The sequence below is a fragment of the Notamacropus eugenii genome, chromosome 1 (genome assembly GCF_028372415.1).
Source record: "Notamacropus eugenii isolate mMacEug1 chromosome 1, mMacEug1.pri_v2, whole genome shotgun sequence".
Classification (NCBI taxonomy): Eukaryota; Metazoa; Chordata; class Mammalia; order Diprotodontia; family Macropodidae; genus Notamacropus; species Notamacropus eugenii.
Window position 1 is genome coordinate 711,679,850 of NC_092872.1, and position 23,365 is coordinate 711,703,214.

Here is a 23,365-nt window from a genome sequence, read left to right on the forward strand (position 1 = left end):
GAGATATGTGAATTTTATATTTCAATGTCATCTCTGTTGATAGATCTCAAGGTTCATATCTGTCTGTGTGTATACATTGAAAATGTACAGTACTATTCACAGTCAACCCATCAAAACCTCTGCCTTTTTTCTCTCTTTTTCCCTCCCTCCCCTACTGTCTACCTCAGCCACCCCTCAGCTGTCTGTCACTTCTTAAAGACCAGCTCCTCAAAATGAAATCTCGGTTTTCTTTGTTTTGCCGGTTTCCATTTTGTATCCTAAAATATTCACTCCAAGTTCCGCTTGACAGACGTCCCTAATCTAATCTCCACGTCTGCTTTCTAATTTTCGCAGTCAGGATAAAACAAATAGGCTGGAGTTAATTGCCGGAGCAGCGGGCCGGAGCTCTGAGCTGTGATTTATGAGCTGAGTGCAGGCGCTCTGCAACACATTCTTCTTAATTTATTTTTAATGAGTCTCTCAATTAATTTTCTTGGAAACATCTTAATGATGTTGGAGGCGGGTGTTAATGAGGTCTGCACCAGCTCCTAATTTTGCATATTTTAAAGTGCCGAATGTCATCTTGAACCCTTTCTTTTCATTTTGAGAAGGAAAAAAATTGCTTATTGTTGAATGGAGAATTTCCACTGTTCATGCCTCTGTCTTTGCTTAACCTTTCAGGCTTCATGGGTTTATTGGTGTGTCTCAGAGCAAACTGCCAGCTCTCTGCTACCCCTCCCCCACTTGAGATCAGCTTTTTCTGTACTGTCTGCCACCATTTCGCTGCTGTAGGAGAGGAAGGGAACCTATAATCCCCAGAAAATTTGGGGTTCTATAAAATAGACTGAGATTAACTCTGAGGGCAGTATAGATGATTTAACCTTCTTGCTGCAGATGGAAAATTGGAGTAGAAGGGGAAATTACTGGGCTATCTTGTGGCCACTTGTTATTTATCCACAGTCCTGGGTACCAAATGTGTCTCTTCAGATTTCTGACCACCAAGGAACAATGCAGCACAATGCAGCATCTCTACTAAAGATGCAAATTCCCCAGGAAATCTCCTTTGAGTGCTTATGAGTCTTGTGAGCTCTGAGCATCATGGGCAGGTGCACTAAGTCTTTTTTCAAGTGGTACTTCAGTTAAATTCTGGGCATTGATACGGAATATGTTTGCTAACAACATGCAAAAGGGGATGGGAAAGAAATAATTCCTATACCAAGAGGTTCTTGTAGGTTCTTGTTGAATGTATTGTGCTAGAGCATTCAATATTGATTCATGTTATCTAACTCCAACTGGGGCCTCATTGCAGCATAGCGGTCCTTTTATTCCTCCCTAAGTGAGTCCCTATTTCTCTATCACACTATCTACAGAAGCAATTCCAATCCTTTTCCCTTCTCAAGCCTCTCAAATGTCCACACCCCGCCCCCTCAGCTAAAGACAATGCCTCTTACTTTACTGAGAAAGTTGAGACCATTTTATATGAACTCCATTTTATCCCCTTCTCTTCATCTCAAAATCCCTTGATACCATGCCCCACTCTCTCATCTTCTCCCCTAGTCTGCAGCAAAGAACTGACCCTTCTCCTTGCAAATGTCAACCCCTCTATTTGTATGCTCAAACTCACCCCCTCCTGTTCTCCTGTTTCCTCCAGTAGAAGCAATCTCAATCATTCTCTCTCTCTCTCTCTCTCTCTCTCTCTCTCTCTCTCTCTCTCTCTCTCTCTCTCTCTCTCTCTTTCTCTCTCTCTCTGTCTCTGTCTCTCTCTCTCTCTCTCTCTGTCTCTCTCTCTCTGTCTCTCTCTCTCTCTTTCTCTCACTCCTTCTCACCATCCTTCTCTCACTCTCCAAATTATCTCAACTAGTTCCTTACTCAAGTCTCTACCATCCTTTAGAAACCTATACTAAATCCCATCATCTCCACAAGCTATCAGCCCACATCTCATTCTTTTCTCAGACAAAAACCTTTGAAAAAGCTGCCTCCACTTTCCATCTCACGTACTCCTCAGTTCTTTGTGGTCTGGCCTCCAACTTCCTCCATTGAAACTGATCTCTACAAAATCATTAACAAGATCTTAATGGTCAAATCCAATGATTTCTTCTCGATCCTCACCTTCTCAAACTATCTGCTGTATTTAACATCATTGATGATCTTCCGCTCTCAGGTACAAGGTACTTTCCTTCCAAAAGAATCTCTTCAAATATTTTTCACTGATTCCTTGTGTCTCAGTGTCAACATTGCCAAAACTTCCACAAGGAAAGCTAACAGTCTAGCTTCTGAGAAATAATAGGTTAGAACAAGACTTTGCAGTTGGAAGAATACATTGATATCTTGTTGTCTTACAGCCAAAGCAATGTCTTTCCAGCTTTACTTTGGAGAAAAGAAACTCTTGTCCCTTTCTGATGAATTCTAATGCTCACCCCAAACTATGTGTAGATCTTTTGATCCAAATATTTCATAAATGAATAAATGGCGAATGTAACTCTAATATATGAGGCAACTCAAAACAATTAAACTCTGAGTTTATACAATGAGGGAACAGGGATATTGAATTAGATGAGGCAGTAGATGATGGCAGAGGAGTAATGATTTCACTGGTGTAGATTTATTCATAAAAGTCATTGTTTACAAAATGCTTTTATAGTATGTAATCTTTACAATTGTACTTATGTTACTGCAATGAAAAGATCATCTAGTTACAATACTTAAAATGGTTTCCATAGTCCATTTGGGAGTTTACTCTTTTAAAATAAATTCATTTTCTGCAACCTGAAGCTTAGAATTTGGGAATTTTCTCTCTGAGTTCCTTCAACTCTGATTTGAGGATGGTGTATTAGACAGCAACCTCATTGCTGATTTGTGTTATAGCATCTGAGCTCTGGCAAATATTGTAAAGAGCATACAGAAGGATAGCTAATTAAGTTGAATTCTAGAGATTATAAATATGAAGTCATCTATAGTCATGGAAGATATTATAGAGGAGAAAACAAGTAGAGTAGGGGGAAGATGGGAGATTTCCATTTCATAATTAGTGCTTTGGCATATTTCAGAATTCTGAAAAAAGATTATATATACATATATATATATTATACTTCTATTACTATACCCCCAATTGCTTCAGAGTTGGCTATCATGTTTACTCCTTCCTACTTCCTATTTTCCAATGGACAAAAAAGTTTCCAATTCTACAGTATAAGTAATTATGGAAACAGGATTCATTTGATGGAAATTTACCCTATAACTTTGCTGGGACCCATCTGCAGAACATAAGACATACCCATCTTTTAAAGAATCCAATGAAGGTATTGGTTTCTTTCCATATCATCTAAGAGCCACTATATTGAAATTTGTCTTCTAGACACTGCCTTAAAGCATTGTACCAAATCAAGTCAACAAGCATTTATTAAACACTATCATATGCCAGGCAATGTGCCTAGAGTTGAGAATACATGTACAAGTGAAAAGATGGTCTTTGCCCTCAAGGAGTTCGCTTTCTGATTGAAGACAATACATAAAAGGAGGAAGAGGAGGTGTTGGAGTGAAGGTTCCCAGCCAGCCATAGTAGGAGATCTAAGAAGATGAGTCAACAGTGCAGCCCTAAAATAGCATTGTCTTGAGCAGAAGAGCCAGTGTCTGACCTATCCATGCCGTTTCTCCTTGAGTATTCTCTGACTTGCCAATTAAGTCATATGGATTTTTGTTGAGAGCTGTGTTGGACAAGACCTTTAAACATCGCAATTGGGTGCTTCCTGATTAAGTCCACTTTGCAATGGAATTTTTTTTTTGCTGCTACTTCCATCTCTATAAAGCACAACTCCTTCTTAGAAAATCTTCTCTATACAACAAGTTATAGATTTTATATAAACTTGTCTCTCCCACTATAATGTCAGCTTCTTGGGAGCAGGAACCATTGTTGTCTTTTTCTTTGTATCCCTGAGGTTTAGCACAATACCTGTCACATGGGGAGCTCTTAATAAATGTTTGTCGATTGATGAAGGAAGGAGACTGGAGAAAGACTGAAACACAGGAGTACCACAAGAGGCTATAAATGGAAAAGAGAGGAGATGAAGGGGAGAGGTGAGATGGGTAACATGGTAGAAGCTGTAGGATTAGCAGCACCAAAAAGCTACTCTGAGACCCCAAATGCTGGTGAAGACATAACCAGTCCTAGACACCTTTGTCAACAAAGCACAGGTCAATGAGGTGAGCCCAGTAGGACATTACTGCCCAGTTGAAGGGTGTCCCCTTTAGTCTGACCCGCCCAAACACGTGACAGCAACCTCTCCATGAACATCCCCACTGCAGAAGAGACTACCCTCAGGAAAACCACTTGCCCCAACAATCCACCCAGTTGTAAAAACCTTAGCCATGGCCCTGTAGAGAGAGGAACCATCAGAAATCACCAGGAAGGAGGCCCAAATTCCTACTCAGCTTTAAACATGTCATTCCTCCTTTCTGGGCCTCAGTTTCCCCATTTGAAGACCTCGGGATTATTGTATGGGCCTGTTCTGGCCACTGTTCTTCCTTCATAAAGCACAGCTTCTAACAAAATGGACAGATGTCCGTGTACGTGTGTGTAAAAGAAGCTCCAGGAGAATCCAAATATCTGTCTCTGTGCCTTCTTTCCATCTGATTATCAGTGAATGAATCAGATTTCCCATGTCATTAGCTTAAGTCAAATTCCATACCTCAAGAATGTATAATTAAGAGCTAACTAGGCACCCCAAATTAATTATGCTTTGTATAAGCCTAGAACACTTTGGTGATAAGTGTTTTAGTATTGTTGTGACTACATCTGCACCATTTTCTATCAGCTTTTTCTCATCTCTCACGTTGTAATTTTTATTGTTGCTGTTAACATTAGTAATTATCGTCTCTAATTTACATAGCACCTTCTCTCCAAAGACCTCAAAGTGTCCAGATTTATTATCTTCTTCATTTCATGACTTCCCTGACATGTTGGAAAGGTTAAGCATTGTTCCTACAATGCATGGAGGCAAACTGAGGCACTAGGAAGTTTTCTTTTGCCTTTAAGGGCATGGAAAGTCCCTGAAAAGATCAGAAACAGAATCAAAACCTCATAACTACAAATTCGGTTTCCCCCAAAGATCTCCCTGCTTCAGGTACCTTTTGCCCATCACTTCACAGGGAGATGGAATTTCCTTTCACCCCTATTCTCTGCCAACAAGAGTTGACCCTAAACACCCAACAAGGTACCAGTTAGACAAGCATTTTTCCTTCTTCTTTGGCTGCCTCCAGCTTTAATCCAGCATATGGGAGGTTTGTAGGAAACTCAGAGTATTAAGTTTGATTATGAGAAAGTTTTAGCTATGCAAGCCAGTCTCTTCATTTGAGGCCATGGGACTGATACGCATTCTGGGACAGTCTCCTTGGGTCACACCTGGATTCAGTGTCTGTGAATTCTGGCATACTTACCACCCCTCACACTCTAGGAGGAAAAGCCCTTATTGGCTCCACTGGGCTCTTTGCTTGGTCTGAAGTTGGTGATTGTGCATCTCTGTGGCCACGGCAGTTGAAATACTGCTGGTTTCCTCACACCCTGTCAGTCTTCATTAAATCAGGGAGGGATGAAAAACAGAATCTCTTTTGTCCTGGCCCAAATGTGGCAGCTGTTTAATTTCAATTAGCAAAGCGTGGAAAGAAATACTATGCCAGGAGTAATTAAAGCAAGACGGGGTTCCTCTTTCACCTCCAGCGTTTCACCTAATTGAAGATCTAAGTTGTCCCCCAGCAAAGAGCTGAGTTTGGGTTCTGGGGAATTCTGGTGTCTGGGGCTTTGATATGGCTCTCCTTTTTTTAACAAATGATAGAACAGGAAATCTAGACCTGTGAAGAGAATCTGTTTTAACTCTTAGAACTCTAACAAGTGAACTATATAAAGCAGAGCCATTTATTCCAAACCTGTAACTGTCTTCTTCTTAAGCATATCAAAGATCCTCTCCATGGTTAAACTGGATGATCTACCTAGAATGTTCCTCCCCCATATAGCCTCTGGAAAGCTAACTCATTTTTCCTAAAGCAACCAACTAGGCTTAGATAGGAATCCTAAGGGGTCTGAGAGATCATTTCATCCAACAGCATCATTTTATAGCTGAAAGAACTGAGACTCAGAAAGATGGAATGATTTGACTAAGATTATCTAGCAGAACTAGGAAGCTAGGTGGCACAATGGATAGAGCACCAAGCCTGGAGTCAGGAAGACCTGAGTTCAAATCCAGCCAAAGGCACTTACTAGCTGTGTGACCCCAGGCAAGTCATTTCACCTTGTTTGCTTCTGTTTCCTCATCTATCTAAATGAGAAGGAAATGGCAAACCGTTCCAGTATCTTTGCCAAGAAAACCCCAAATGGGATCACAAAGAGTCAGACACAACTGAAAAGACTTAAGAAAATTGCAACTGAGATTTAAACCCAAATCTTCCAGCTGCAAATTCATTGAACATTCTCCTGCATCATACTGTCTCTCTTACCACACCATGCTCATATTCCCTAACTTCTGCTGACTCGGGATTCCCACACTGGAGCAACAAAGCTTATGTCACATAATTCACTGTGACACAGTGGATAGAGATCTGGCACTCAACTTCAAATTCCACCTCTAATGCATCCTGGCTGTATGACCCTGGGCAAGTCACTTAACTTCTCAATACCACCAGTTAATTCTCTCAGTTCATAAATTCCAGAGCAAACACAGATCAGCACTGATAGAAGGAGTTTCCCCATTGGGAGTTGCCCATATTTATGAAACACAGGTCTGAGCCAAAAAAACTTACTATATATGCATATATATATATACACATATATGTATGTGAGTGTATTTGTATATTTGTGAATGTAAATATATAAATATATTTGTGTATACACACACACGCACACACACACACACACACACACACACACACACATATATATATATATATATATATCATTGAAGCATGTGACTTAGAAAGGGTAGAGAAGCTAATAAAGGTGATTATTGTGAGCATGTTCTAGTCAGACTAGAATATTATCCAATCCTCATGTACACACTCCATGGAGTACTTTTACTCCATCCCCCAGCTCTGCTTACTGAAGTCCTTTTCTCCAAGGCTCAACCCACATGCTACCTGCTCCATGAAGTCTTCTCCATGGCTCCCCCACCTGAAAATGGACTCTTCCTTCTCAAACATTTCAGAACACTCTGTCTGGACCTCTCCTCTCTGCTTAGTGTACTCTCCCTTTGTCTTTCTCCCACCTGATTGTCCTGTCCTTGCAAATAGGGAATGTGTCATAACTATATTTGTATTGCCAGAACCTAGAAGAGTGCACTGTATATTGCAGATGCTTAATAAATGTTTGTTGGATTTAATTGAATATACCCATTGAGCTCTCTCCACGCAAACAGGTAGTGCCACATGATTGTGTATTAAATTATATTGTCTCAGGCCACTGCCTGTTGTTTCATTCATTTGAGTCATATAGATCTCCCCCAATCAGATAACAATAATTTTCATGACCATGATGATCATAGTATGATGCTATAAAAAAATACTATCTCACTTGTAAGATTCTTGAGGGCTGGGCCATGACTTGTCTTATCATGGTGATGTCATTTTGGTCCTCTTCAAGAACCAAGGACAACAACCAGTCAGTCAACCAACCTGTAGTCCTAAATAGATAGTAGACACCCCTCCAATTCAATTCAATTCGATAGACATTAAGTGCCTACTGTATGCAATGCCCTGTGTTTGTTATTTGTTTGATTAAATGCATGAAATTATTACAAATGTTGATTGGAATATCAAGTATAATGGCATCTTCTTGAAAATACAAGAATGAATGCTAGCCCTTAGCTGAAAACCAGAGGCATCTTACTTTTAAATAAAAGCGTCAGAATGTCACTATCAATGAGGCATGACGGTTAATGGGCAGGTGTGTCAGCGACATATTGAACATGCAAAAGCAGCCAAGTGTAATGTACAGGCAATGAGATTCTTAGAGGGAATGCAGAGGTACACTGGGGATTTATTGAGAATATGCAAACATGTCTTTCTCAATGCAAGGGTACCAAAACAAATGCCAGGGATCAGAGGGAATTTTTAAGAGCAATAGCGTACCCATGTACACATAAACCCTGCAGAGAGAGTGCCAAATATTTGAGCAAGAAGAACCCCACAGCACTGTTAAGGGCAGAGCAAGGATTAATCTAATCTTTAAAAGACATAAATACGCTGTTGATTTTTGTCGAAGGCTATCCAAGAACCATTTCTAACCAAACTTTTGAGGGGATAAAATGTTAAGGAAACTCCCACAATCCCTATTCCTCACTGATTATTCTTGGATGAGGCTAGCTGTTGACCCCCTCACCACATTCAACAAGCATTTCTTAACCACTTACTATATGCCAAGTACTGTAGCACTGATAATGAGTCTAATGTACACATTGTCAAAGCTAGCTCAGTGTTTGGGAGACTCCAAAGGAAAGTGTGGGAGAAAAGAAATATTAGACTGACTACCAAACTGAAGGTCTACAGAGCTGTTGTGCTGACCTCATTGTTGTCTGTCTGTGAAACATGGACAGTCTTCCAGCGCCATGCTAGGAAACTGAATCGCTTCCTTTTTAACTGTCTTAGGGAGATTCTGAGGATCACCTGTGAGGATAGGGTACCATACACTGGTCCTTTCTCAAACTAAACTGCTAAGCATTCAAACTCTACTATAGGGAGCACACCTACAATGGGCTGGCCATGTTATTCAAATGCCAGTCATATGCTTGCCTACAAGGCTTATTTTGTGGAGAACTCACACAGGGCAAGCATTCACATGGGGGTCAGAAGAAGGGATACAAGGATACTCTCAAGGTGTCTCTTAAGAACTTTGGAATTATGGGAGACACTGGCACAGGATGACCCAGCATGGAGTGCCCACATTAGAAAAGGTGCTGTGCTCTCTGAGCAAAGCAGAATGGAAACAGCTCAAAAGAAACACAAAATGCACAAATTTAAAGAATCCACCCCAAATGTTCACATAGGCTTTTTGTGCTCAACCTGTGGCAGAACTTTATTGGTCTGATCAGCCACAGTTGGACACATTGTAACTTGACTCTAACATAATGATGTCATTTTGGTCCTCTGAGTACAAAGGACAACCACCAATCAGAAACTGTGCTAATGACTGAGGATATAAAGAAAGACACAAATATGTCCCCTATCTTTTAAGGAATTTACATAGGGGAAATAACTTGCAGATAACTATTGACATACAAGATATGGACAGGGTAAATGGAATTTTTCTAGCAAGGGGAGTGGGGAAAACCTAAAAAGGCCTCCTAGAGAAGGTAGAATGTGAATACTGTTGAAGAAAGCCAAAAGGTGGGAGAAGTAAGAGCATTCTAGGTATGGCAGACAGCCAGTGAAAAGACAGAGGTGAAAGCTGGAGGTTTGTCATGGCCAGGGATACAATGGTAAAATGACTGCCCCTCACTCTAATGCTAAGAATAAGTGGTCTCCTTTACCATATGAACCTACCCATTCTCCATTACCCAAAACCATTCTCATCCCTTCCTCTGATCAGCTGGGTACTCCAACAACTGACGATTGTCCTGTCCTATAGTTAGTAAATTCCAACTTCCCATTCCACTAATTCTTCTGATTCAGAATTGCCAATTGTCAAGGTAACAACCTTTGTCCTCCGACTGCTCCTCACTCTTCCATCCCTAACCAGCTCAGTCATTTTCCTCCCTAGCACCCATCCTCACTATGCTCCCCGACACTGACACCCCCAGAGTCTCCACTTAATCATTGACTTCCTTCTCTCTTAGATCTCTCCCTCTTCCCTTGCCATTTTCATGGATTTCTAGATTTTTCCAGAAAACAAATAACCTTTTGCCATTCTCTTCAAAGGTTGCTCTTCCTTCTCTTATACCCCTTGATAGTTCTAGACCCCTCTGCTGCCACTGTGTCTCAGCAGTCTCTCTTGTTTGAAGGCTTTATAGATCATCTATCATTAATCTACCTCTAGATCACTCTTCATTCTTTCTCAGTACTGGATCACATTTTGCCCACCCTGGTCCATAGTGCCTTTTCACCCCATGTCCCCCTTCCTGGAATGCTCTTCCTTCTCACCTCCACCTCTTGGCTCTCTTTGACACTCCATTCAAATTCCACCTTCTCTAGGAGGTCTTTCTAGGTTTCTCCCACTTCCCTTGTTAGAAAAACTACAAAATTCTATTGTCTATATCTTGCATATCCATAGTTATGCATGTTGTCTCCCCAATTAGAATGAAAACTCCCTGAAGATCAGGGCCATTCTTTAATATTTAATACTAAATAATATTTATATTAATACTTTTGGAAACTGGAATCAAAGGTAATCAACTTCCTAAAACCCCATCACCTATGCCTTGACTTCAGCTGCCCAGAGGAGTGGTAATCACACCTTAGACTCAACTATAATGTTTCCATGATCCTAAATTCTGAAATTCTCTCCCCAATCAGAGTCTCCTTCCCTTCGAGTTTTCCCTCTACCTTCATTCCCTCTTTACCACATCCTCCAATCCTTCCACCTCTCCCTACTGGCCCTGTCTGTCGCCTTTCTCTAACTTCATTTTTATCCCTTAGTTAACCAGTCAATCTTCCACCCTTCATCCTCCTGACCTCTCATCCCCCTGTTGTCCATAATGTGCCATTTCCCAGCCTGAGTCTCATCAACAATCTTCCTTTTCTTCACCTACTCCCAAGTTGCTAGACTCAACTAGAGGAAGTTCATGGATTCCAGGTTAAGAACTGCTGTTTTAGGATATTCTGTGATTCTGTAATTCTGCTCATCTAACATTTATTTAATGCCTGCTGGCTGTAGATCACAGCGTCAGGCACTGAGGAAGATACAAAAATTAAATAAGACGCTTCACAGATCTGAAGGTCTTGTAGAAGAACATGACACATGAGTGACCACAAAATGCAAACAGAAAGCACGTAAAGAGATGCAAACACTGTAGTGTGGGAAAGAAATACAGGTCATTAAGGACAGAGAAGGCTTTGTGGAGAAGGTGGGGATTTGAGCCAAGTTTAAAAAATAGGTAGAATTTCAAGGGAGTTAAAGGAAAAGGTGATTCCAGAACCCAGGAACAATGTCAACAGAGGCATAAAGGGAAGAAAGTACATGGCATGTATGGAGATTACCAAATAGTTCAGTTTCACTGGAATACAAGATCCATGGGAGAAAGCAGTGCTCACAGTGAGGCTAGAAATAGAGCAAGAGATGGAATGAAAAGCCACAATGGGCCACTAGGTGACACAGTGGATAGAATGCCAGGCCTAGAGTCAAGAAGACCTGAGTTCAAATCCAGTCAAAGACACTTCCTAGCTGTGTGACCCTGGGCAAGTCACTTAACCCCTGTTTGCCTCAGTTTCCTCATCTGTAAAATGACCTGGAGAAGGAAATGGCGAACCACTCCAGCATCTTTGCCAAGAAAATCCCAAATGGGGTCACGAGTCAGACACGACTGAAATGACTCAAAAACAACAAAAAAAAATGCAAAACTTCTTCTAGCCCTTCTCCAACAATTAAGTGTCTTGCCTCTATTTGAATACCCCTAGTGATGGTGAGCTCACTACCTTGTGAGGTACCATATTTAATTTTTGGATGGTTCAAATTATAAGGAAATTCTTCCTCCTGGTGGATAAAATCTGCCTCTGCAGCTTTCACTCATTGCTCTTGGTTCTGCCCTCAAAGGCAAAGGAAACCAGGACTAATCCCTCTTCCACATGATAGCTCTTTAAGTCCTTGAAGAGGCTATCATGTCCACCACCCCCCTAAGTGAAGTGATTCTACCTTCTTTGATCTTCCTCTTACCCTCAACATAGCGGAAAAAAGCCCTTTTTGTTGTCTGGAGCACTCATGGGAACCCTCAGCTCCTTCTGGGCTTTAGTTGTCCTGACATTTTTATAGGACCTTGTCACACTCTTTAATTCGTCTTCAGTTACTGGCCCTTGCTCCAATCTTCTTATAATCTTTTTTTTTTAACTCAGCTCATCCTTTTAATGATTTGTTCTAGGACTTTGCCAGGAATTAAAGTCAAACTTTCTAACCTATAAGTCTAAAACGCCAACCATCTTCCTCTTTTTTAAAATGGACCAACATTGTCTTCTTTTTTAAACATTCCAGAAGCAAGAGTAGAGATGTATCCAAACTATGGTGAATTTTTATCTTTACTTTTGATGAGAACAGAAAATAGTCTAATTCCTCCTTTGAACAGTGGCTCATTCACCCACAAGACTTCTTCACCTTTTGGGGGTCAGTGCCTCCTTGATAGCCTGGTGAAGCCTATGGACCCCTTCTCCAAATATTTTAAATACATAAAATAAAATATATAAGATTAAAAAGGAAATCAATTACACTGACAGATAATTATCAAAATATTTAAAAAGCAAGTTCACAGACCACAGATTTTAAAAATCTGACAGAAAGAAATGACCAAATATGGGCAAAAGATAAACATATACTCAGGCAATGGATAGAAACAGAATGAGCCTGCCTTTGCTCTCCTTCCCTCAACTAGACATTACCTGGTCATCTTTTCTTGGTTCCCGCGTTCCACTTAGTGGTACTACAGGAGTCCTCCCCACCACTTTGGTCTTTCATGTGGTTTTGTTTATGGATCTGTAGGGAAAAGACCCAAGAATAGTAAAGCAATGGAAAAAAGGGAAAAAATGGCTTAAACATAGACCATAAACTGTCTCTTCAAGGGTAATATATATTTGGTTGAAACGGGAGGGGGAGGAGAGGCAAAGATTTATAAAGAAAAAAAGACCACAACCTTTAGAGGGTTCTGAATCTGGCCTTTTGTCACACTCTGCTGAACCCCCTCAAGGTTTTGTAGAATTCCTACTCTGTGGTTGCAGACTTTGGCAGCTCACTTCCCTCTCGTTGATGTTCAATTACATGGGAAATGGTGCAGGGAACTGTCCCTCTGCCCTGAGGTCAGGTAACAGAAAGGTGACTGTTCACCCCTTCCAGCTGATAAAGCTACAGGTTCATTTGTTGTTTCTGATATATACCATACCAGTGCCCTAAAACTGCTGCTTTATAGTTTTGTTCAAGTGATAACTAAAGCAAATGAGATCTCGGTCAGAGACATGTCTGTTTTAGTCAGGAGCAGAAAGATAACGCACAGTGAGCTCAACACGCCATCCTTTTGTGGACCATGGACTTTGTGGAGGACCTGGCCTGTAGGTCTCGTAGGTCTTGCTTCCACCTGCCATCAAGAATAGTTCTAGATCCAGCTATATTTGCTGCCAATCAGAAGGCATACAGGGATTTAAATGCATTTCAAAATTACCATAAATTTGACGATTTTAAAGGTAAGGGGATTGAGGGAGAAATTTAGTTAATTCTAAAGCCAAGTAAAAATAACCACCAAATTGTCAGTTCTACACAGATGATGGAGACCTGACTGATTTTTTTCCACCTTTGGAAAGGTCTGCGACAGATACAAAATGGTCTACAGAACAACTGAAGGCTGCCCAAGAAAAAAACATTCTTTAAAGCCCTAATTGGTCATCAACTCCCACCAACTTGTTTCCTGAAATGTGTTTTACCTTACTCTCTGGTCCCAGTGATAACATCCTAGTACAAACCCTTGTCATCTCATGCCTGGGTGGGAAAAGTTTTCCAGCTATCCTCCCCTTGCCTGTGCCGGCTTGATCCTCCAATAACACTATTTTTATTACATCACTCCTATGATGAAGACAAAATGGTACAAAAATATTTATAGCTGCTCTTTTTTCTGGTGGCAAAGAATTGGAAATTGAGGGGATGCCCATCATTTGGGGGATAGCCAAACAGGTTGTGGTATATGATTGTGCTGGAATACTATTGTCTGTAAGAAATGATGAGCAGAATGCTTTCAGAAAAACCTGGAGTGCAGTGGGCAGAACCAGGAGAACAGAGTACACAGTAACAGGAATATTGTGTAATAATCCACTATGAATGACAGCTATTCTCAATGATACAATGATTTAAAACAATTCTAACAGTCATATGATAAAAAAAAAAGTTATCTACCTTCAGAGAAAAACCTGCTAGAATCAGAATGCAGATCAAAGCATGATATTTTTCATCTTTTTACATTTTTCTTTTAGGGGGGTCTATATTTTCTTTTGCAACATGGCTAGTATGGAAATATTTTGCATGACTGAACATGTATGATCTATATCAAATTGCTTCACTTCTCAAGGAGGGAGAAGAAAGGGAGACAGGGAACAAATATGGAAATCAAAAGAAATTTTCAAATGAATGTTAAAAATGTTTATTTTCATGTAATTGAGAAAAAATAAAAATTAAACGTAAGCTTAAAAAAATACAAAGTGGCTCCCATTAGATGAGACTAATATCATAACGCAATGACAAGATTTACAAACATTTATTAAGCACCTACTATATGCTAGAAACTGTGCAAAATGTTTTACAAATATTATCGCATTTGATCCTGAACTTGTAGAAAGAAGATATTGGTTCAGATCTCATCTCTGACACTTACTAGCTGTAAAATCTTGAGCAAATTGCTGAACGTCTCTGGGTTTAACTTTCTTCAGATCGTCTCTAAGGTCCCTTCCAGCTCTGATCCTAAGAGATTAAATCCAACCACCATATATGTCCAGGTTCATCTCTCACTATCCCCCGATACCCTTCCTTTCCAACCAGGCTACTCAACTTACTTTCCCCATACATGTAGATAAGCTACTTTTAGACTTCCACTAGAAGTAGCTAGATGACACAGTGGATAGAGCACTGGACCAGGGGTCTGAGTTTAAATCTAGCCTCAGACACTTATTAATGTGACCCTGGGCAAGTCACTTTACCTTGGCCTGCCTCAGTTTCCTCATCTATAAAGCAGAAATAATAATAGCACTTACCTCCCAGGATTGTGACAATCACATGAGATAACATAGGTAAAGTGCTTTGAAAACCTTAGATGCCAGGTATGATTATTCCTGACTTTGCTCTTGGAATGCCTTTCTCTACTAATTCTAATAGAACAGTTGTTCTCCTGACCAAGCTCCTCCAGATACTTGTCTCTACTAGGAAACCTTTCCTGGCCAGCGCCTATAGTGATTCTCCTCCCCCTCACTTTTAGCACTTTGCTCTGCCACCCCATCACACGCTTAAAATAAGTCTTAGATTTGGAAGGGACCTCAAAGGTTGCTAATCCAACCCATGCCAGGACAGAAACCTCTTCCACCACATCCTGTTGTGATCATCTCACCTCTGCCATCATCCCCTCCTAGGGATGATTAATCCATTTCCTTCCAAGGCAGTCCATTCTGCCTTGTAACAATTCTACCTGGTAGGGCATCTATCCTCAGGTTGAACAAGAATGTGCTCCTCCACCACTTCCGTTCACTGCTACCCATTTTGTACTCTGAGACTACATAGAGCAAATCTTATCCCTCTTGTACATCATTGCTTTTCAGATGTTTAAACACAACTCTCTTGTACAGCCGGGACTTCTTTTTTGCCAGGTAAGCATCCCCAGTCCCTTTCATTGAATCTTATATGGCTTCATTTTACATTCCATGGCTATCCTGCACTCCCTCCTGAATATGATCTACTCTGTCAATGTCTTAAAACATGGAACCCATTACTGAAGCCTATGCTACTCCATCTTTGGTCTAACCAGAACGGAGTAAAACAGAGGTGATTCATTACACTTCATTTGATGTAGTCTGAAATCACTTTGTTCTTTCGGTAAAACACTGCTGATTCACACCAAGTTTGCATTCCACTAAAATCCCCAAATCTTTCTCACATCTCTCTTGTCCCATTTATTGTTTAACTATTATTGTTTAAACAAATTATGGTTAATTTTTGAAGTTATTGTTTAAACAAAATATAGGACATTATAGTTTTCCTTGTTAAGTATCCTATTAGCCTTAGCACAGTGTTCTAACTTGTTGACGTCTTTCTGGATTCCAATTTTCTGGTCAAAGAGGCTAGCTATCCCTCCCAGCTTGATGACATCACAAATTTCTTAAGGGATCCATCTATGCTTCCATTCAAGCCATTAATAAAAGTGTTGAACAGTCCAGGGCCAAGACCAGAGCCCTAAATGCTCCATTAGACACATCCACTCAGGTCAACACCAATTTGCTAATTGTCATTCTTTGGATTGACTTGTTCAACCAGTGTTAAACCCACCTAAGGATATTGTCCAAGCTACTTATCAACGTCTTGTTCAGAAGGAGATTATAAGAGGTTTTGTCAAATGCCTTGTTGAAATTTGGGTGTACTCTGTTTATGTTATCCCCTTCATATAATATTCTAATAATAATCCTTTTCCAAAAAGATTAGGCTAGCCTCTTGTGATATGTTCTTGAAGATCTCATGTTGGTTCATAATGATCACAGCTTCCCTTTTCTAAGTGCTCACAAATCATGCCTTTAATCATGCAATCTATAATTCTGACAGCAATCAACGTCAGGCTTATGTCATTTTAAGACTCTGCTTTCTCTTTCTTGAAAATTAGGACATTTGCCCTGCTCTGTTTCTGGGGTGCTTCTCCCATTCTCTTTCAGTGATTACTGACAACGTTGTTCAAAAATCCTATCTTCAAGTCCTTACAGAACCATGAGATGTGATGTCTTGACCTGTTGACTTGGCTTCCTACTAAAAACTTTCTTAAGAGAGAATGATACTTTCCTGGTTACCCTCCTCCACATCTCCCCATCTACAACTACTCTGTCTTCTTTCCTCACTTCTCATGGTCTCCCCTAAACTCTTTCTCCTTGTCAATCTGATGTAGTCCCATAATTTCACTTAATACCTCTATATAAGTAATTCCCAAATTCCATCTCTTAACATTTACCATAAAAAAGTCATTTAAACCTTTGACCTTCCATTTCCTTATCTATAAAATGAAGATAATAATACCAGTAGTACCTACATCACAACATTAGGAGGATCCCGTGGGAAAATAGATGCAAAGATCTTGGTCAGTCTTAGAGTACAATGTTAAATGTAGCTGTCCTGCTGTCTCTGACCCAAACTTTGAATTCTCTTCTAAGCTCCAGATCTACGTCTTCCACCATGTAGAGGGCATTTCTACCCAGGTATTCCCTGCCACCTCAAACTCAACAGGTCTAAAACCGAGCTTATTTTATTTCCCCTCTAAGTGTTCTCCCTCTTGGTCTTACCATTCCTATAACTGGCTCCACCATTTACCTGTTCTCCCATACTTGAAACACTGATGTCATGGTGACTTTCCCTATCTTGTACTTCTCATATTCAATCCTTTAGCCAGTCCTATGGATTCTACTCCCACAGCTACTGTCATGTTTCTTTTCTTCTCTGCTCCCACTGTTGCCATTCTAGCATACACTGTCATCCACTACCTGCCTGAATAAATTACAATAATTTGTTGATAGATCTTCCAACTTCTATATTGCCCCAATCCAACCTACTCTTCAAACCACCGGTGGGCTAATCTTTCTTATGCATAGATTTAATCATGTCACTCTTGCCCAGTAACCTTTAGTTGCTTTTTGCCTGCTGAAAGAAGTCCAAATTCCTCTACCTGGCATTCAAAGTTCAGTACAATCTGGGACCACTTTATCTTTCCAAACTTATTTTATATGTATTTATAATGTTTATGTATCATTTATTTATATATCCTCTATATTTATGTATTATATATTTGTATATCATATATTTGAATACTTTTATATTTTATATTGCCATGAAATCTATGCTTCAGCCAAATTGTACTTTCTGTCCCTTGAACAGCCCCTATATATTCCTGCCTCAGTGCCTTTGCAAGTACTGGTTCCTATTTCTAGAGTATCTTCTCTCCCTCAACATTACCTGTTAAATTCTGAACCCACTGAGTTAAAACTCAATTCAGAGCACTTCCTCCATGAAGCCTTCCCTGATCATCCCTTTTAAGTCATTACTTCCCCCTCAGACCTCACATGGTACTTCACTGTGCACATCTCTACTGCGCATATATATTATTAGGTATTATATTTATTTGTGACTGATTCAGTTACTAGACCCTTAGCTCCACGAAGGTAGGAACTCCATCTTTGTATGTCTCCCAGTATATAGTAGGTACTTAAAAGATGTATATTCAATTAAATTGAGTTGAGGATAACAGAGTGCTCACTTACCATCTCCCTTATCTTAGATTTAAATTTTTGTCAGAGATTTCCTATTCTGAAGATCATTATCCAAGGCAGAGAAAACAGGAAAAAAGTGGAAGTTGTGAAATACAACGTTCTTTTATCTTCCTCTTGTTAGAGAAATCTAACCCATGTTAGATTTTTTTTTAAGGTGTTTTTCTTGTCCCTAGCATTCTCAGCCCATTCTGGACTCTAGTTTTCCTAACATTTTTATAGGCACCATTTTCAAAATTTTATTTTCAGTTACCTGTCCTTTTGTCGTAGACACATACATATACACATACAATCACTACACTTCCACAGTGGACTCTTCTAAATAGTTCCCCTTTAATGTAAGATTACTGAGACTTCTTTATACAAACAGTTTACATTATTACATGTGATATTTATATTAAATATTATATTTATGTAATTTCTATAACCCTAAAATTAGTCTCTTTGTTCATTGCCTCTGAATTTATTCTCTTAATTGTTTCATGTTTATATGTCCTGTTATTACAATACCCTCCTAAATGATCTCCCAGAATCCAATCTTCATTCTTTGTGGATTAATTTTCTTAAGATATCACTTTTAACATGTGCCTCCTGTGTGCAAAAATTTTTGTTGTTCAGTTGTTTTCAGTCACGTCTGACTCTTTGTCAGACACCTTTTGTGTCTTTGTCAAAAACCATTTGGGTTTTTCTTGGCAAACACAATGGAATAGTTTGCCATTTCCTTTTCCAGGTCAATTTATATATAAGGAAATTGAGGCAAACAGGGTGAAGTGACTAATCTAGGGTCATACAGCTGGTAAATATCTGAGGCCAGATTTGAACTCAGATCTTCCTGACTCCAGGTCCCTCACTCTATAGCTTCCTAACTTCCCATGGTCAAGAATCTCCTGTGTTGAAAGGATATAATACAAACTGCTTATGCTGGTTTTCAGGGCTTTCCGCAATCTGATCCTAACCTATGCTGATTTTTTTAATTATAAATTTTTAAACTATCAATAAACATGAACACTCCAATATACAAAGAACAAAAAAAAAGAGGATTGTATGTGGAACTATGAATTTCAAATTAAATTTGATAGTTTTAAGTGTATATTAAATTTAACATTGCAGCACCAATATTCCCCAACTGACCTATGTTGCCTTCTGCACTTTCTTCTCTCTTCTGTGTGTTCTTAAATATTTCATTGATGCTCTTTCCCTACCGACTTTCCAATTTATCTTCCATTCTCCTCCTACTTGAATTCTCTGCTACATCCAGATTTGTCCAGTTGTTGTCTCCTGGTCATTTTTTTCTTTTGAAAAAAAATGTATTGAGTATGAATAAATGGCTTATTCATTTTAAGTTATAAGTGCTATACGTATTATATCTAAGCTGTGTAATACTGAGGAAACCTTTTCATTAAAGCTTCATCCAACCTTAAAACAAAACAAAACAAAAAAACAGAGAAAGAACTCCAGTTCAAATTTTGTACATGTGATGACTCACCGACAAGAAGGCACAATAAAACTCCTGCCTTAAAAAAATTGATACTTTACCCCATAGTGATTCATTCCATGATTTTACAAAATAGTACATACATGAACTGTAAAGTGAGAGACAACAAACAAAAGAAGAGAAGGGAGCAGTGGAGGACAGGGAAGCTAGAGGAGGAGCCATGGAAAGGGTCTGAAAAGTCTAGTTTCTGCCTTCTATAAAGGAAGGCATTGGGAGGAGTTTGGCATTCCTGCCTTCCAGTCTTCCAATCAGAGTGGAAAGGAGGCTGAGGGATGCAGTGTCAATTGAAGCTTGATTAATGAGATTAGGGAGCAGCCAGGTGGTATATAGGGTTAGAATGAGGGAGCTAGAGTCAGGAAGACCTGAGTTCAAATCAGACCTTAGACACTTACTAACTGTATGCCCCTGTACAAGTCACTTAACCTCTGTTTGCCTTAATCCACTAGAGAAGAAAATGACCAATCACTCCAGTATCTTTGCCAAGAAAACCCAATGGACAGCATGGTCTGCAGGGTCATGAAGAGTCTAGCGGGACCAAACAATAACAGTTCAATTAGAAGTGATGAGCTTAATTTGGGAGTAGAGGTGGAGGGAAGCATCTTGTTTCACGGAGTTGAAACCAGGCAGTATCAGACGTGACTTGGTTAATCACCACTCAAATGAACAAATATAAATATTTGATCAATACAAATTTAATATAAATATTGTGATAATCTGTTAATCTATTCTGTTCAAGAAACTGTGATACAAAGGGAGATATAACAAGTATAATTTGTATTATCAGATTTTATGGACTCCATTAAGATACTCATCATTTAGTAAAAAAAGATTAAGTAGAAATAAATGAAAAGTTAAATAATTTTAAACAAGACAACATGCAAGAAATTTCACAAGCTAATATGTAATTACTTGGCAAATAAGCGCTATAGGTACCTAAGTGCCATGAAGTCAAAGGAAGGAGAAATCACATGGGTCTCTCTCCTCTCTAGTCTGACAATCTTCTCTGACTAGTCCAGCCCACAGTGATCGCTCTCTTCTAAAATGATAATATTTGCTGCTGATATTATTCATTCTGTACTCCATCGTGTACCACCTTTTGACAGTCCTTGTGCATGTCTTTTGTCCCCGCTAGATCTTAATGCTCTTGATGGTAGAGACCATGTGTTATTTATAACACAAACTGGGTTTATCACCATGCAATACATATTTTTTGGTTGTTGTTCAGTCATTTTTTCAGTCATGTCTAACTCTTCTTGACCCCATTTGGGGTTTTTTTGGCAGAGCTACTGGAGTGCTCTGCCATTTCCTTCTCCAACTCATTTTGTAGATGAGAAAACTGAGGCAGAGTGAGGTGACTTGCCCAGGGTCACACAGCTAGGAAGTGTCTATGGCCAAATTTGAACTCAGGTCTTCCTGACTTCAGGCCTGTGACTCTATCTTCTGTACCACCTAACAGCCATAGTAGGCATGTTATAAATAACTAATGATGTGATACTGTTCACTGGGTAATTTTAACACTAATAGTTCACACAAATGTGAACCAGATCCAAAGAGTAGAATATTCTCTGAAGACCTAGAAAAAATAGAGGTGGCTAGGTGGCCCAGTGGAAAAACCACTGTCCCTGAAATCAGGAAGACCTGAGTTCAAATCTGGCCCCAGACACTTGCTAGCTATATTACACTGGGCAAGTCATTTAACTCCAACTGCCTCTCCCCATTCCCCCTACACACAAAAAAAAAAAATCCAGAAAAATAGAATAAGAGGAGAATCTCTGGCATTGAGAGAGAATTTGTTCAGTTTCAGGATCTTTGGAAAAAAAGTAAAGGAGGAAGGAAACTACAGAGAAAGAGAGAGAGAGAGAGAGAGAGAGGGAGGGAGAGGGAGAAGGAGGGAAGGGAGTGAGTTAAATGAATGTAAGAAGAATTAAAAAAGACTGAACTGAATCCCACGACGGTAAGCTTAGGGGCCCAATAGAAGAAAGGATTAAAAGCAATACGTACTGTCTAAAATCCAAAAAAAAGAAAGGTTCGAAATATAAAGGAAAATGTCCTCTGTACCAAAAGAACTGTCAAAAAGAGATTTATGAGGAAGGGAATGCAGCTCGGAGGGAAGGGTACTGGATTTGGAAGTCAGAGTAGCTGGGTTCAAAATTCATCTCTTCTACTTATTCTCTGTGACCTTAGATAAGTCTCTCACTCTCTCTGGGCATCAATTTCTGTTTGTTTAAAATAAAGAGGTTGAAACAGTTTACCTCTAAGGTGCATTCAGCTCCCAGTCTGTGATGCTGTGATCTTCTCTTGGGGGTGAGTGGACAAATTCAGTTTTCCAAATAGTCAGCAAGAGAAGAATTCGATAATAACAGTGAAATCACCTCCCCCCAAACATCTGAATGCATATTTCCACTAGAAATAACCATCCAAGTCTCATATTCAAATACAAAATTTCAGTAAATCTCATGTCCAGGTACATGGGAAGTGGGAAATAATACAGATTTTTTTAAAAAGCTGGGTACTTAGGAAAAAAAATTTGTAAATGGATTGTGATAACAGACGCCTCACCTCCTTCCCAGCACCAATTTCCATCTTCAAAAACAGATAAATCAAAGATCTAAATAAACGAAGTTGTCCTTGCCTTCCTGACACATTTTGTCAATATTTCAGGCCGGCAATCAATAAGCATTTCTTAGTGCCTACCCTGTGTCAGGCATAGTGCTAAGCACTGAAAATATGAAGAAATTATTTGAATCTATATTAATGGATTTTATAATCTTGGACATTATGTAAAGCATAATGTATTTTATACTTATTAATATGTTTATGATTTGAATCATATAACATATATGGAATAATTGTCCCATTATAAAATTCACTTCCCCCATCATGATAGTCTATCTTTTTAGTATAATTACAGTTCATTGTCTTTCAATCCTGCCCTTTTTGATGAAGTTGAATATACCCTACCTTGTTTTCTTAGATATCACTGTTGGTTTGAATTGTTATACCTAAGTTACATTTTCAGATGAGAGAACAATCAAATCCGTTTTTAGTTCTCTGCTAAAGAATGACTGAAAATAGTCACACATGCGTACCCCAGATAGGTCAACATCATGATGGTGGATGAATGGGTCTCCTAGAGCTTTTCTGTGCTTTATGCCTCCCAGACTTATTAGATGGTGGCTAATGAATCTACCCAGATAAGAAGGAGCACCTCCTTCTTCCTTTCCTCTTAGTACCTCTAGGATGGTCAATCCCCTACTGCTCCTTCTCTAAACTTTCCTATTTGTGGTTGATGATGTTCAGTCATTCAGTTGCATCCAACTCTTCATGACCCAAAAACCATAGCCTGCCAATGCTGTCCATGGAGTTTTCTTGGCAAAGATACTAGAGTGGTTTGCCATTTCATTCTCCAATATAAATCCTTACTCACAGTATTGAAATAGAACAAGTGAGCCAGGAGTTAGATGGCTATAAGAATATATTTACATTTTCAACTGGATCAAAGTAAAGGAAGGCATGACATTTATTTTCTTACTCCCTTGCTGTTTTTAGAGATATTGTTACTATCATAACCTATGACACAAGAAAAAAGATCGAGGTTGATGGATACTCTACATTTTCAAACTTACATTATCTAGCTTTAAGAGGTCAAAGAGGAAAGGAAATGGAAGACAAAGGAGTGAGATGTGCAAAGGTGGTTTATTGTATATCCTGCTTAATTCCTAATGT

At 39.4% G+C, this 23,365-nt stretch overlaps 1 long non-coding RNA gene across 1 annotated transcript; it reads right to left on the reverse strand.

Annotated features, from left to right (window-relative positions):
- Window positions 1-3,088: 3,088 nt before the first annotated feature.
- LOC140528460 (uncharacterized) lies at window positions 3,089-19,432 on the reverse strand. The gene is made up of 3 exons (XR_011975194.1): window positions 19,276-19,432; window positions 12,541-12,634; window positions 3,089-4,018 (listed from the first exon to the last, which is right to left on the reverse strand). It is a non-coding gene; the product is annotated as an uncharacterized lncRNA (long non-coding RNA).
- Window positions 19,433-23,365: the final 3,933 nt, after the last annotated feature.